The sequence below is a fragment of the Gymnoscopelus microlampas genome (genome assembly GCF_963454915.1).
Source record: "Gymnoscopelus microlampas genome assembly, chromosome: 18".
NCBI lineage: Eukaryota > Metazoa > Chordata > Actinopteri > Myctophiformes > Myctophidae > Gymnoscopelus > Gymnoscopelus microlampas.
The window spans coordinates 12,996,047-13,009,909 of NC_139955.1; the positions used below are offsets into that span (position 1 = coordinate 12,996,047).

Consider the following 13,863-nt stretch of genomic DNA (forward strand, 5'->3'; position numbering starts at 1 on the left):
TTTATGGTCTACTCAGGCTTTAGTGAGCCCTCCAGACCGTTTTTAAGTTGCTTTATTCAGTATTTAGATATTTGATATTCATTTTACCAGCCACGCCCCCTTCCTATACAAACCCATTATAACTTAAAACTCAATTTTTAACCTGTTTAACCATCAAAAACACCCGTCCTTGGTTCTGGTGACTCACCCTGCCCTCCTAATGCGTGAGGGGGCCATGTTTTTTTGATTACTTTTTTCATTTATTTTTAATATATTTTTTTGGAAAATGAAAAAATTAAATACAAAAAATATATATTAAAAATAAATGAAAAAAGTAATAAAAAAAACACGGCCCCCTCACGCATTAGGAGGGCAGGGTGAGTCACCAGAACCAAGGACGGGTGTTTTTGATGGTTAAACAGGTTAAAAATTGAGTTTTAAGTTATAATGGGTTTGTATAGGAAGGGGGCGTGGCTGGTAAAATGAATATCAAATATCTAAATACTGAATAAAGCAACTTAAAAACGGTCTGGAGGGCTCACTAAAGCCTGAGTAGACCATAAAATGACCAAAAGTTTTTTTGAAAGTGAAATATCCCTTTAAGTTCATCTTAAGGTATAACAGCACTAGTCTTTCTTTCCAAAATTTGGGGTTCCTCCCTGGGGGAGACTAGGGTTGGATCTGGACGTCGTGGCTGCACGTCATTGAGCTGGACGTCTAACGATGACACACGAAAGAAGAGGACGCCTGAGTATCACTTCTGTTTGTAATCTATGTAATATCTGTTTGTTTATCTTTGTAATATATGTTTCATTTTGTTGATTTGCAGTGACCTTTGGAGTTGCATCATGGCGAGGTAACTACACAATCCAAACCGCACACACACACACAGGCACACAGGAAAAAGTGGAGTGGATTCCTGGAGCTACCCCCCCCCCCCTCCTCTCACACAAACACGGTATACAGCTGGTTGCCTCATTCATTCGTTCGCCACCACGGTAAAGGTCGTGGGGCATTTTTATTTTGTCTTTATTTCATTTTGGTTAACCAAGGTTTCAATACATTTGTGAATAACCTGTTTTGAAGGAACAGTGGGTTGTGAATAGTGACTCTCTGTGAACTGACACTAAACTGCGTGGTATTGGACAAACTGTGGACTGGATTGGGGATTATTTTACAATACAAAGTCAAACTGAGGTTTTTTGTGTCTGTGTATTTCATTCATTCTGTTGTTTATTGAGTTGAAGGTATTCTTTTGTGGGTAATCAATCCCTGGTTTCAGGTTTTAAGGTTCATTTGGTTCTACTAATTGTGCATTTAAATCCTGTGTAAGGTTGGCTTTTAAAAAAGTGTTTTTTTTTGTCCAGACTGGACTAAATTCGTGTTAGGCTTTGGCCTAACTGGCACCCCAAACAGTAATATCAAAGCTAAACATAAAAAGTGGCACCCCAGATGTTTAAAAGGACCTCAATCTCAAGCAAAAACAACTGAGTTCACAGGTGCAAAACCGGATCATTTTCAACAAACAAAGGAACAAACAAGCAAAACTGTGCAAACAAGCTCAGTGGGAAATAACAATTTTATTTATTCAAACGCAATCAAAAAGGGAACATTTGCAATTTCAAAATGGAAAAGTTTGATGGAAACTTGTGGGTCTTTGATGAAATAGAAACTCAGCACCCGTGTTGGTGTCAAACCCACCACCCTCAAACAAATCATCACCACCACCACCACCCTCAAACAATGTCAACTCAAGCTAACCAGCCTCAAATACATGAACCGGATGGAAATTCACCTGCAGTAAGTGAAATAAATCAGATCAATGAACCGGATGGAAATTCACCTGCAATAAGTGAAATAAATCAGATCAATGAACCGGATGGACATTCAACTGCAATGAGTGAGCATGAACTGGAAATTGAAACGCCATACTGAAGTTCTGAGGGTTGTAAATACTGCTCTGCCCCTATTGTACACAATTTGGAACACACTCAATCATCAGTAGCAATGCTTGAAAAATCTGGAGACCATGAATACAGAAATATTAACACTACTTCAGTGGCTGGAACTGCTGTTCAAACCACACTACAAACCAGTTCTCCTGTCATACCACCTACTGCACCATCTGGTAAGGCGCATCAACATCTGCAGTCCACGCTACGCACTGGTGGAGGTACACGTCGGGAGAACGTACAAGGTGACCTGCGAGGAGGATTTATGGGCAAATCTCCCATTAAACTCCAATTAACCACCTTTGGACAGCGTGAGGACACCTCAGATCTATTGCGTTATTTGGAAAAGTGCCGTGACTTTCTCGCCATGCAGCCCCTGTTGGATGAGGAACTCATTGTGACACTCAGGAATGTGTTGCATGGCACTGCCAGAGACTAGTGGGATGTAGTAGGCCAGGAGACCAACACCTGGGCGTGTTGGTCTATGAGGACGAATTGGCTGAGAGTTCGAACCCGAGTACAGGGTGAAGACGAAAGCCTTAGACATTTTGCCTATATGTACAGGTCTCTGTGCCAACGTTGGCAGCCTCAGCACAAGCAAGCTGCGAAGCAGTGGAGTGAACACGGTGGATTGCGTTGGTTCGACTTGGACAACAGCTGGCAAAAGACAGGGAAAATCGGCGTGTTTATGACCAGAGAGCACAGACAACAACACCAAAAACAAGACAGAATAATGCTGTAAAAGTCACAGTCACTGTGAATACAACCACTTCTTCCAAAGCTCCAGCACCGTTCTGTTGGCGTTGCAAGGGCACACATGCTCCTGCTACACGTCCCCTTGCGGATGATGGAAAGAAAAGTAAGGGATATCAGTCTTTTTCAGGACAAGGTCCCCAGGCTGGTGCCAACACGGTAACTTCTGTGCAATTATTTTCCCTGAAGCTTTCCGCATCTCACCCACTTAAACAAACCTCAAAGCAGCCATCACTCCAATTGATGGTGCCCGTAGCGATAGGACATTGGAAAGGGAGAGTGATTGTGGACACTGGCTCCTCCTTCACACTGCTTAATCGGGGCCTATGGACAGCAATGAAGGAAAGGGGAAAAGGTGACATGACTCCTTGGACTAAGGGTCCCATATACTTGGCCGATGGAGAGCAGAAAACACCAGTGGGTCAGAGTGAAGTGAAGTACAACTTACATGGCAACTTACAATGGACTCAAGCCACTGCTGTAGGTGTTAGCTTTCGCTAGCAGAAGCCTAAACAAAGCGGAGAGAAATTACTCAACCAGCGAACTGGAGTGCCTAGCTGTTGTGTGGTCCGGAAATAATAAAATCTTCCGACTTTATTATTTTTTTCTAGATAAACTTTATTTTGACTCGCTATTCCTCCCACAGTTTGGGCCTGACAGACTGCAGTATGCTTATGCAGACTGCCTATCACATAATCACCTCTGTGTCCTGTACAGGCCACCATCGGAGGCCGGTCTCTTTGATGTGGGACCTGAGACGAGGGCGTGGCTGCACGTCATTGAGCTGGACATCTGATGATGACACACGAAAGAAGGAAAACGCCTGAGTATCACTTCAGTTTTTAATATATTGTAATATATGTATTATCTGTTTGTTTATGTTTTTAATATATGTTTCATTTTGTCTCTCTATTGATTTTCAGTGACCTTTCGAGTTACATCATGGCAAGGTAACGACAAAATCCAAACCCCTACCAAAGTGTGTATGTGTGCGCGATTTAGTGTTGACTATAGTAGACTATAGATCTTCCGGGTTTCTAATTCTTTCTTTCAAGATAAAGTTTATTTTGCCGCGCTACTACTCCCACAGTTTGGGCCTGACAGACTGCACAGTATGCTTATGCAGACTGCCTATCACATCATCACCTCTGTGTCCTGTACAGGCCACCATCGGAGGCCGGTCTCTTTGATGTGGGACCTGAGACGAGGGCGTGGCTGCACGTCATTGAGCTGGACATCTGATGATGACACACGAAAGAAGGAAAACGCCTGAGTATCACTTCAGTTTTTAATATATTGTAATATATGTATTATCTGTTTGTTTAGGTTTTTAATATATGTTTCATTTTGTCTCTCTGTTGATTTTCAGTGACCTTTCGAGTTACATCATGGCAAGGTAACGACACAATCCAAACCCCTACCAAAGTGTGTATGTGTGCGCGATTTAGTGTTGACTATAGTAGACTATAGATCTTCCGGGTTTCTTCTTCTTTCTTTCAAGATAAAGTTTATTTTGCCGCGCTACTACTCCCACAGTTTGGGCCTGACAGACTGCACAGTATGCTTATGCAGACTGCCTATCACATAATCACCTCTGTGTCCTGTACAGGCCACCATCGGAGGCCGGTCTCTTTGATGTGGGACCTGAGACGAGGGCGTGGCTGCACGTCATTGAGCTGGACATCTGATGATGACACACGAAAGAAGGAAAACGCCTGAGTATCACTTCAGTTTTTAATATATTGTAATATATGTATTATCTGTTTGTTTATGTTTTTAATATATGTTTCATTTTGTCTCTCTGTTGATTTTCAGTGACCTTTCGAGTTGCATCATGGCAAGGTAACGACACAATCCAAACCCCTACCAAAGTGTGTATGTGTGCGCGATTTAGTGTTGACTATAGTAGACTATAGATCTTCCGGGTTTCTTCTTCTTTCTTTCAAGATAAAGTTTATTTTGCCGCGCTACTACTCCCACAGTTTGGGCCTGACAGACTGCACAGTATGCTTATGCAGACTGCCTATCACATAATCACCTCTGTGTCCTGTACAGGCCACCATCGGAGGCCGGTCTCTTTGATGTGGGACCTGAGACGAGGGCGTGGCTGCACGTCATTGAGCTGGACATCTGATGATGACACACGAAAGAAGGAAGATGCCTGAGTATCACTTCTGTTTTTAATATATGTATTATCTGTTTGTTTATGTTTTTAGACTATAGTAATCTTCCGACTTTCTTATTCTTTCTTTCAAGATAAAGTTTATTTTGCTGCGCTACTACTCCTACAGTTTGGGCCTGACAGACTGCACAGCATGCTTATGCAGACTGCCTATCACATAATCACCTCTGTGTCCTGTACAGACCATGTGGGACCTGAGACGAGGGAGTGGCTGCACGTCATTGAGCTGGACATCTGATGATGATACACGCAAGAAGGAAGACGCCTAAGTATCACTTCTGCTTTTAATATATTGTAATATATGTATTATCTGTTTGTTTATGTTTGTAATATGTTTAATTTTGTCTCGCTGTTGATTTGCAGTGACCTTCAGATTAATCAAACTGTGTGATGAAGCAAGGGAAAGTCATTCATCATTGGTGGTTTTGCCATTACCTGAGGAGGAAATTGCAAGGCAAAATTCATGGTTTCAACCAAAAATGTATATTCTGGAAGGTTTTGTACAGGATGTACACCTGTGGCTATCAGAGGTGAAACAGCAAATGCATGTCATTATTCAGAAGGAACTACCAATACATGTCACTGTTGAAAAGGAGCCACAAACACCGGTCACTGCTGAAAGTGAAATGTGGAGTGCTGTACATTCTGATGACATTGGACCCCATGACAGTATATCAAATGTATCAAAATCCACACACAAATCCACTCCATCAAAATTATCTTCAACTTCATCTGCTCATCATAGCTCAGGCTGAAAAGGCTGCTCTCATGGAACAGGTGGCTGGCTTACACAAAAATATGAAATTGAAGCATAACAGGGACAACTCAGAATGCAAAAGGAGCAACTGGAAATGGAGACTCAGCTGGAAGCAGCAAATGCAAAGGCCCATGTACTGGAAACCATGGGCCAAGGAACTCATCAAGAGTGTCAAGTGGGACAAACTCAAAGAAAGGAGCTGCTGCTCCAAAGGAAACAACCCCATTCAACCCAAATGCAAATACATACCTACCTACCTAAAAAGGAAACAATGGAAACCACAAAGCCTCCCTCCCAGCCACAGGTTGTGAGACCAAAACAACCACTTCATGAAAAATCTGCCAAAGCTCATTACATGACTCCTCTAATGCAATACTCTCTCCCCAGGCAAAATGTTCAAACCGAAAATATAATAAACAAAAATGTGCAAACTGAAAATGTACAGCTTCATGGGAAAAAGAATGTTCAAGGTCATGTCACTCACACTACACCCCCTGCAGGTGATATTTGTAATGTGCTACGAAGACAGAATGAAAAAACTGCTTTACTGGTTAAGCAAAATCTGTATTCCACTTTACCACCAAGAGACATTCCAGTTTATGATGGTGACCCATTGCAATATGAAATGTTTATCAGGGCATTTGAGAGAGGAGTGGAGAAAAAGACTGACGATTACAGTGACTGCTTACATTACTTTGAACAATATACAAAAGGCCATCCATACAAGCTCGGATAAACCTGGAGGAACAAGGCATGCAAGCTACAGGAGAGGCATGGACATCGTGCTAAGCTTTCTGACCTTGTACAATTCATAGAGAGACAGGTAAAAAATACTGTCTGACCCACTGTTTGGAAACATACAAGATGCTAAGCAAACTACAACTGTCAAAACCTCAACCATCATCAAACCAAGAGACACAAGAGACATTCCAAGAAGCAGTTTTGCCACAACAGTAACACCCATAGAAACGGCAGTGCAGTCAAATGGAGTGGAAAGAAGTGTATTCATCAGCTATCATAATGATTGTCTTTTCTGCAATAAAAGTGGTCACATATTGGAGCGGTGTCCACAGATGAAATAGAGAAGACACAGAGAGAAGATGCACTACTTAAAGGAAAAGGGAGTCTGTTTTCGGCTGTTTGAAAAGAGGACACTTAAGCAGAGACTGCACAAGTCGTTTAACCTGTGATACGTGTGAACAAAACCATCCTGATATACTCCACATTGAAGAAACCAGTGGTGAGCTGTGGATTTTTGAACTAAGGGTACTGTATTTTATGACGTCACGTGCGCAGGCATGTGCACATAGCCACTTACTAATACTGTATTCAACATGTGATTATTAATGTATTTATATTTCTTATTATTTTGTTGCATTGTTAATTTGTTGTTTTTATTTTTGTTTCAATTAATCAATTATTTTATTTTACTTTTTAGTTTTATATAAAAGCCCTTTACATAGACTCACCCACAGATAAGCAGTTAAAATAATCAGACAACTTGTCTTTGTCTTGTCTCAGAGAACTGGGTGCTCTGCTAAGCAATCCCCTTCACACTCTGCAGTGCACATTCAATTCAAGTACATGGCTTTTCTCCAGTAGCCTAATGTTATGCAAAGCAGCCAGGTAGACGCTATTGAGAATGTCTCGCCACTGACGGCGCTAACCTTCAGAGGCTATTGTTTAAACTTTAAGGTGTTAACGACCGCCGCTGACGGTGAGTGCATGTTGAGCACGCGCGAGCCCCCAGCCCCATAACTAAGGGTACGCCGTACCCGCCCGTACCCCCTAGAGCTCAACCCTGGAAGAAACGGAAAAGAAATCAATAGGAAACAATGCTGTCGTCTCACCTCACACATGTGGTCATATTGGGGCTGGTGATGAAACCTCCATCTTCTCCATAGTACCCGTTCAAGTGAAGAGCCACAGGGAGACAGTGTTGCAAACATATGCATTTTTGGACCATGGAAGCACATCCACATTCTGCACTGAAAACTTAATGAGAAGGCTAAACATTACCGGACAAAAAACTAATATTCTTCTCCGCACAATGAACCAAGTGAAGCCTGAGACCAGTCACCATATCTCAGGTTTGGAAATAGCCAAGTTGGACAAAAATGATTTCATACAACTCCCTAATGTGTTCCCTCATAAAACCATGCCTGTCTCACAACACAATATTCCAAAAACAACAGGGCTTGTCACCATGGCCTTATTTGAAACACATCAAACTGCAAGAAATAGACTCTGGTGTTGACCTACTGATTGGCAGAAATGCTTCAAAGTTATTGGTACCTTTTTGGAGGTGGTTAACAGCCAGGCAGATCGACCATATGCTGTGAGGACCCTATTGGGGTGGGTCATCTATGGTCCCTTGATAGGAGACAACAATGTCAGGGATGAGACTGGCTGCACTGCTGCGGCTGTCAATCATATCATATATCCAGAAAAACAATCAGGACTTCAGTGAAAGAACAAGCAAGGAAATGGAAGCCAAGTCAGGGTAGGATGAAAGATGGACTACTGCGTGAAACGGATCTGTTCCGCAAGGTGGCTTGCCTCCCACAAGAAACGTTGGTGGTTATGTCCTCATACCCTTTCACCATGGTCTGGAACAGCAATATTAAAGGTTACATTTTCTTTTTCTTTCAGCTAGTTCCCATCATGGCTGCACCTTCCTCGATCATCACCTGCTTGTCTCTCTCAGCACACCCTAAATTTGCTATTTGTCTTGCGTTTCAGCATCCTTCTCCCTCCGCCTCAGATAAACCATCTCTACCTCACCTCTCGCTTTATCCACCTCTCTTGCTTTATCGTCTAACCTTCTAACCTGGGCTTATACTCAAATGTAGTCATTTCTGTTCTCATCCCTCCATGTTGCTTCTAATGAGAATCGTAGCATTTTCAATCCGGCCGCCTCTAGTTCTTTGCCCTCTACTAACATGACCACTTGCCCGGTGATTTATTGACTATGGTTCACATAATTTATTTTCTGATATTGCACTAACATGTTTGTGCTGTCTTTTTCAGGTCATGTATGCCAGGGATGTGTGGTTGGAGGATGGAAAGGAGACAGAGGGTACAATTCCTAATAATTGGATCGACAGGGGTAAGGGAACCATTAGATGGCCAAATGCCAAACAAACACAACTTACAAGATGAGAAAGGACCCCCAGGAGGACTGGCTGACGTCCCAGTTAGTCAAGATAAAGATGACTTCAGGCAGGTTTTTGGATCATTTACTCAATAATTCAAGTACAAATAGTTGAATCAATGTTTACAGTTGAATTGTATAACTTCTAGTTGAAGCTTGTGAATGTGACAACTACAACCTGACCAGCCAAGCAGAGGAGGAAGAGGAGGATGTGGATGTGGTGATAAGGGAAGAGGAAACCTGTTAAAAGACAAGATGATGACTGATGTAGAGTTCATATGTTTCTCAAGTAACTTCTAAATATGAAATGTGTTAACAGAAACTGGGCCTCACATTGTAGACCATTCATGTTTTATATGACGTTTTGGACCATTATGGGTAACTTTCTTCTATAATCAATTTATAAGTCCATTGTCAAAAATGACAATCAAATGCTTTAATAAGGCTGTCTATTTTAGATATGGATATGTTTATTTTTACTTTATATTGCAGCCGTATAGGTGCCCTCCTTTCCTATCGCACCAAGGAAGTTGCAGTCCAGCCAGGACAACAATGTGTTACTCAATGCTTGTTGAGTATTGATGTCAATTTATGAAATATGATAATGATGTATTGGGTACACACAACATGAAATCAGTTACAAGCTGATTGTTATGTTTCAGACTCTGAAAATCAAGCCCTGGATGGCCTGGTGGATGTCGTGGTGGACACCATGTCTGTCGAGTTGGAGCATGCTGAGGGGTCTTGGCACAGGGAGATGTCTACACACAGTGAGTATGAATCACATTTAAGCAGTCACCTTTTGTATTTGGTATCTAAGAACATTCTTTGTCTTTTCCAGGCTCCCGACATGCAAGTGTAGCACCTCGGAGCAGAGAAATGTCCACACCCCGTGAGTATTCACTTTCTCCATTGCACCAACACATTTTAAGTACAGTCAGTACAAGGTGTTACATGTTGTGCATACTAAAGAAATCATTACCATACCTAATTCACAAGCAATGAGTAAGTAGTTACAGGCTCAATGTGTTGAACTATGTGTATCAGAGGAGATGTGTGATTGTCAACATCTAAGACCAACCAGTAGGGGTAGTCTTTTTCAGTGTGACATGGTGTTGTAGTAGTATTATGTCCAAGTATTAAGTCTTTAGTGATGGCTCCAGCCATCAGGCACAGTGATGGCTCCAGACACAGTGTCGGATACCGGCACAGCATCAGGACCAGCCACGACTCCAGGTACAGCAACAGCTCGGAGGCACTCTGTCAGGTCCAGACATGATGACAGGTCCCACCACAGTGATGGGTCGAGGAACACGGTCAGGTCCAGACATGACAGATCCAGGGACACGGTCAGGCATGGTGAGTTGTCCAAAGGCCCCAAGTAATCAAAACCTTTACAATTCAGCAAGTAGTATCGTGCACCCCTAATTGTTACAATATGACATATTTATTATTTCTCATCTAATGTATAGTCATCTGTCTTGGAAACTTTTAATGCAAAAATATCACTTTGTAATTTCTAAAATGTACTTTTGTTCTTATTACAGGTGCTATGCAGTGACTGAGAGGCCAACATGGGCATTCCCATTGCCAGCACAAGGTAAGTTCTGAGCTATTTCAATGAAGACCCCCAACAAACTGGGGGACACTTAATTTGCAACCCTTCTCTCTTCTGCCCATTCTCTCCTTTCTTCCTTTACTGTTCTCTCTGTCTCCTCTCCTATCGGGACACAAAAACTGCTCTTCAATTATATCAGTGTTTTGTATCATTGTAGGGTGGTGTCTATAACATGTCTCTGTGTACACTTACTTATTTTTCAGTATACCAGAAGAAAGTCCTGACCATATCAATATTCACTAAAGAACCTGCCTCTTCAGCGGCCAGTCATGTTGAGAGAATGGAGGACTTCCAGAGAGAGGAGCAACTCCTCAGTGATGTCCAAGCTTTTAATACCCTGGTAGGCTTTTCAAGAGTCTGGAAGTAATGAACAGCATAAGATGCACTCGCACACTTTTTACGTTCCTCTGGGATATGTCAGTGAAAGTTTTCATGGACTTATTCCAACAGGTGCTGCAACTTTCCCGTTATAGAGGGAAGGACGTTAAGGACTGTGTCCACAAAGTTCTTGACAGGTATGTTTCAACATACACTATGAATTAACCCCTGTGTGATGTTTGGGTGCGCTGTGGTTTTCAATGTGTGAACACTTATTTGGTTAATTCTTCTAGATGAGCGCCTGACTGCATGTTTCCATTAATTTGCCTTTTTTGTTTTTAGCTTAACACCTGAATCCTCTGTTATGTCATGTCAATGACATAATGGTTGAACATTAAGTGAAAATTAGTAGTATAAAGGGTTTATACCATGTTTTACAATAAATCATAATCCTACTACATTATCAAATGTAATTTGTTTTTCTTAAGGCTCTTCAGTAACAGTCTGATGGCACAGTTGAACATGAAGGGGGAAAAAGAGAAGACTGCGGCTTTCAGCGCAATACAAGGTAAGCCCATATTTCATGTTGACCAAGGACAAATCAAAATGTAATTGGGTAAAACATGTCCTTTCCGGTTGACATAAAAAAAATACAATGCCAACTGTCTACCGTTACCGTTGCTATCATAACATTTTAAATAACTGGTGGTTAGGTGTAGAAGGGAGATGGCTTTGTATTAAACTAGTTGTGGATGTACAAGCATTTTTGCATGTCAATATGGAGACTCGCAATCAGTTTTATTGTCACTTCCACAACACACACTAGGCAAACAGGGGAGCAAAATGCCATTCTCCTCAACTCATGATGCACATTAAAAAGAGGCAAACATTAAAAAGTAAAGAGCAGACAACATTGGTAAAAAGTGCTGATGCATTCAAAGTGCAATCCATCTTTCAAGATGTTGGTTTTGGGGGCAATACATGGTTCAGGGTTCTGATGGTTTGGGGCAGCTGTTGGATGACCTGCTGGTGCTTCCCCCTGAGCTCTTGAACCTCCTACCAGATGGCAGGAGTTCAATCGAGCTGTGTATTATGTCAGATAGGGACTAGGACAGCATGTTGCCTTTGCACATTTTTTATTGCCTTTTTCTACTATGCAGATGAAGTCATGAAATTCGACCCAGAAGCCACAGAGGACCTCATAAGGCAGCATGCCGCAGACCACCTCAAGCATGCTCCAGCGAGAAGGGGAGGACACACAGCAGGCACTCAGGACTGATTTAACTTGAACTTTCACTGTCCATTGTGGGGGATCTTAGTGTCACAGTATTGTACAGTGTTGTGTAATTTGAACTTGTGTTCTGTTCAACGAAGTAGCTCTGGTTGGACCTTACCCTGGTAGCTCACTGGCTATTCAGTACAGCACTTGTTTAATATGTTTCAGTTGTTGTGGAACCGGCCCAAGCAAAAAGGGTGTCCCTGCAAAGTAAGCTGTGCTATTATGTTTTATTATTATTTTATTTTCATTCGACTAGTGACATGGACTTGGACTTAGCCCCCCTCGGACATACCTGTGGACTACACCAGGTACAAATGACTTTTTTGTTGCTCTCCCTCATGGAGCTACTTGCGGATTATACCAGGGTCAGTCCACCCTAGGTGGACACGCACTGACCTTTTGCACCTTAATCCCATGTATAACGCACTGACTTTTTTGTCTTTTTTTTTATTGTACTCTTTTTCTCTAAGCACCTTAACGTCATAAGTATATCATGCACAGTATACGTACATTGCTGCTATGCTCAGGCACCTTAGTTTTTATTATCTCAGGTACTTTGTAAATATGTAGATAACTTGTTTGGCCTTCTGCTGTTATCTTGTTTGATCTCCTTCCCACTTGCCCACCACCCCTCTTCTTCTTCCCCCCCTCTTCTTTCTATGGAAATTAACGTTGCGCTGGGAACGATGTACAAAAACGAATTTCACCCACTTTTGTACCTTGTAAACCTGTGATGTGACAATAAACCTGATTCTGATTCTGACGTGTAAAAAAAAAAAAGAGAAGTTAACTGCTCTGTTCTGGATCAAGCTTAATCAGCCCTGGTGACTGCTTTGTGTGTGCTTTGTGTTAAGTGGCTGTCCCGCTTCTGTTCTGTCAAAAATAATTCAAAGCTGGCTTGATCTGCTGTTTGTTTGAATACTTAATTAGTCAGATAGGTAAACGTCATGAGGTACGTTAAGGCTAAAAGGATAACACAAGTCCTGGGGACTTGTTTCCATTGTGGTCCTATGAACTAGATTCCATTTCAGGGGGTTTAGTTCCAGTCCACAAATATTCCACAATCATATGGAATATTTGTGGAATACTGTAATTGTGGAACATTTGTTTGCGCAGCTGTGTATTCACAAGAAGAATAAAGAGATAATAAGGAAATAAGTGTGTATTGAATTGTGATTTGTTTGTAAACCTCTGTGTACTGTATTCCCAGTTTTCAGAAGGTGGCATAACCATTTGATCTTGTTCATTTTCCTGTAGCTTTGTTTGATTAGCTTAGCAGCATGTTAACTACTAACTATGTTAAAGCTACAGGAAAATGAACAGGAAATGGGGATTACAGTTATGCACCGAGCCTAGAAGAAGTGGATTGTTTGATTAGTTTATTGAATATTAAAATTCAAAAGTATAAAAAACACAAGAAAGCCCGTAGGCTTGTTTCAATCGTGGTCCTTTGGGAAAGGGGACATAGGGAGCTACAATACAATACAATATAATAACATAAAAAACATAAAACAAGGCCAAATAAAACTTACAAATTCAAAAAGGACAAACAGAAGACTAAACATCAACTAAACAAAAATTAAGATTGGGGTAAAGATGTCTATAATTAGTCTAAATTTGACGTAGAAAAGATGACCACATTTGGACTAGAATAAGCCCTTATGTAGAGGTTTGGACGTTCAGAAGACATCCGACAAAGACGCAATTAAAACTTTCATTCTGCACCCTTCAGGGACCAAAATGGGACGTTCAAAAATGACCTCATTGCACATTGGGAATAAAATAATATACTGTATATGTGAAAACATCTGTTCCATTCCTGTTGTTCCCTGAAGATGAAATGGTCGAGCTCGTTTGCCTGACCCCCAATT

General features: G+C 41.6%; 1 long non-coding RNA gene across 3 annotated transcripts; it reads left to right on the top strand.

The window, feature by feature from the left end:
- The first annotated feature begins 8,963 nt into the window (after positions 1 to 8,963).
- LOC311033663 lies at positions 8,964 to 11,281 on the top strand. 3 transcript variants are annotated; one of them, XR_014599521.1, is made up of 7 exons: positions 8,964 to 9,547; positions 9,619 to 9,669; positions 9,941 to 10,136; positions 10,325 to 10,377; positions 10,599 to 10,735; positions 10,846 to 10,910; positions 11,202 to 11,281. It is a non-coding gene; the product is annotated as an uncharacterized lncRNA (long non-coding RNA). The 3 variants fall into 3 exon arrangements; XR_014599519.1 differs by having other exon boundaries at positions 8,964 to 9,669; positions 9,929 to 10,136; XR_014599520.1 differs by having other exon boundaries at positions 8,964 to 9,669.
- The last annotated feature ends 2,582 nt before the right edge of the window (positions 11,282 to 13,863 follow it).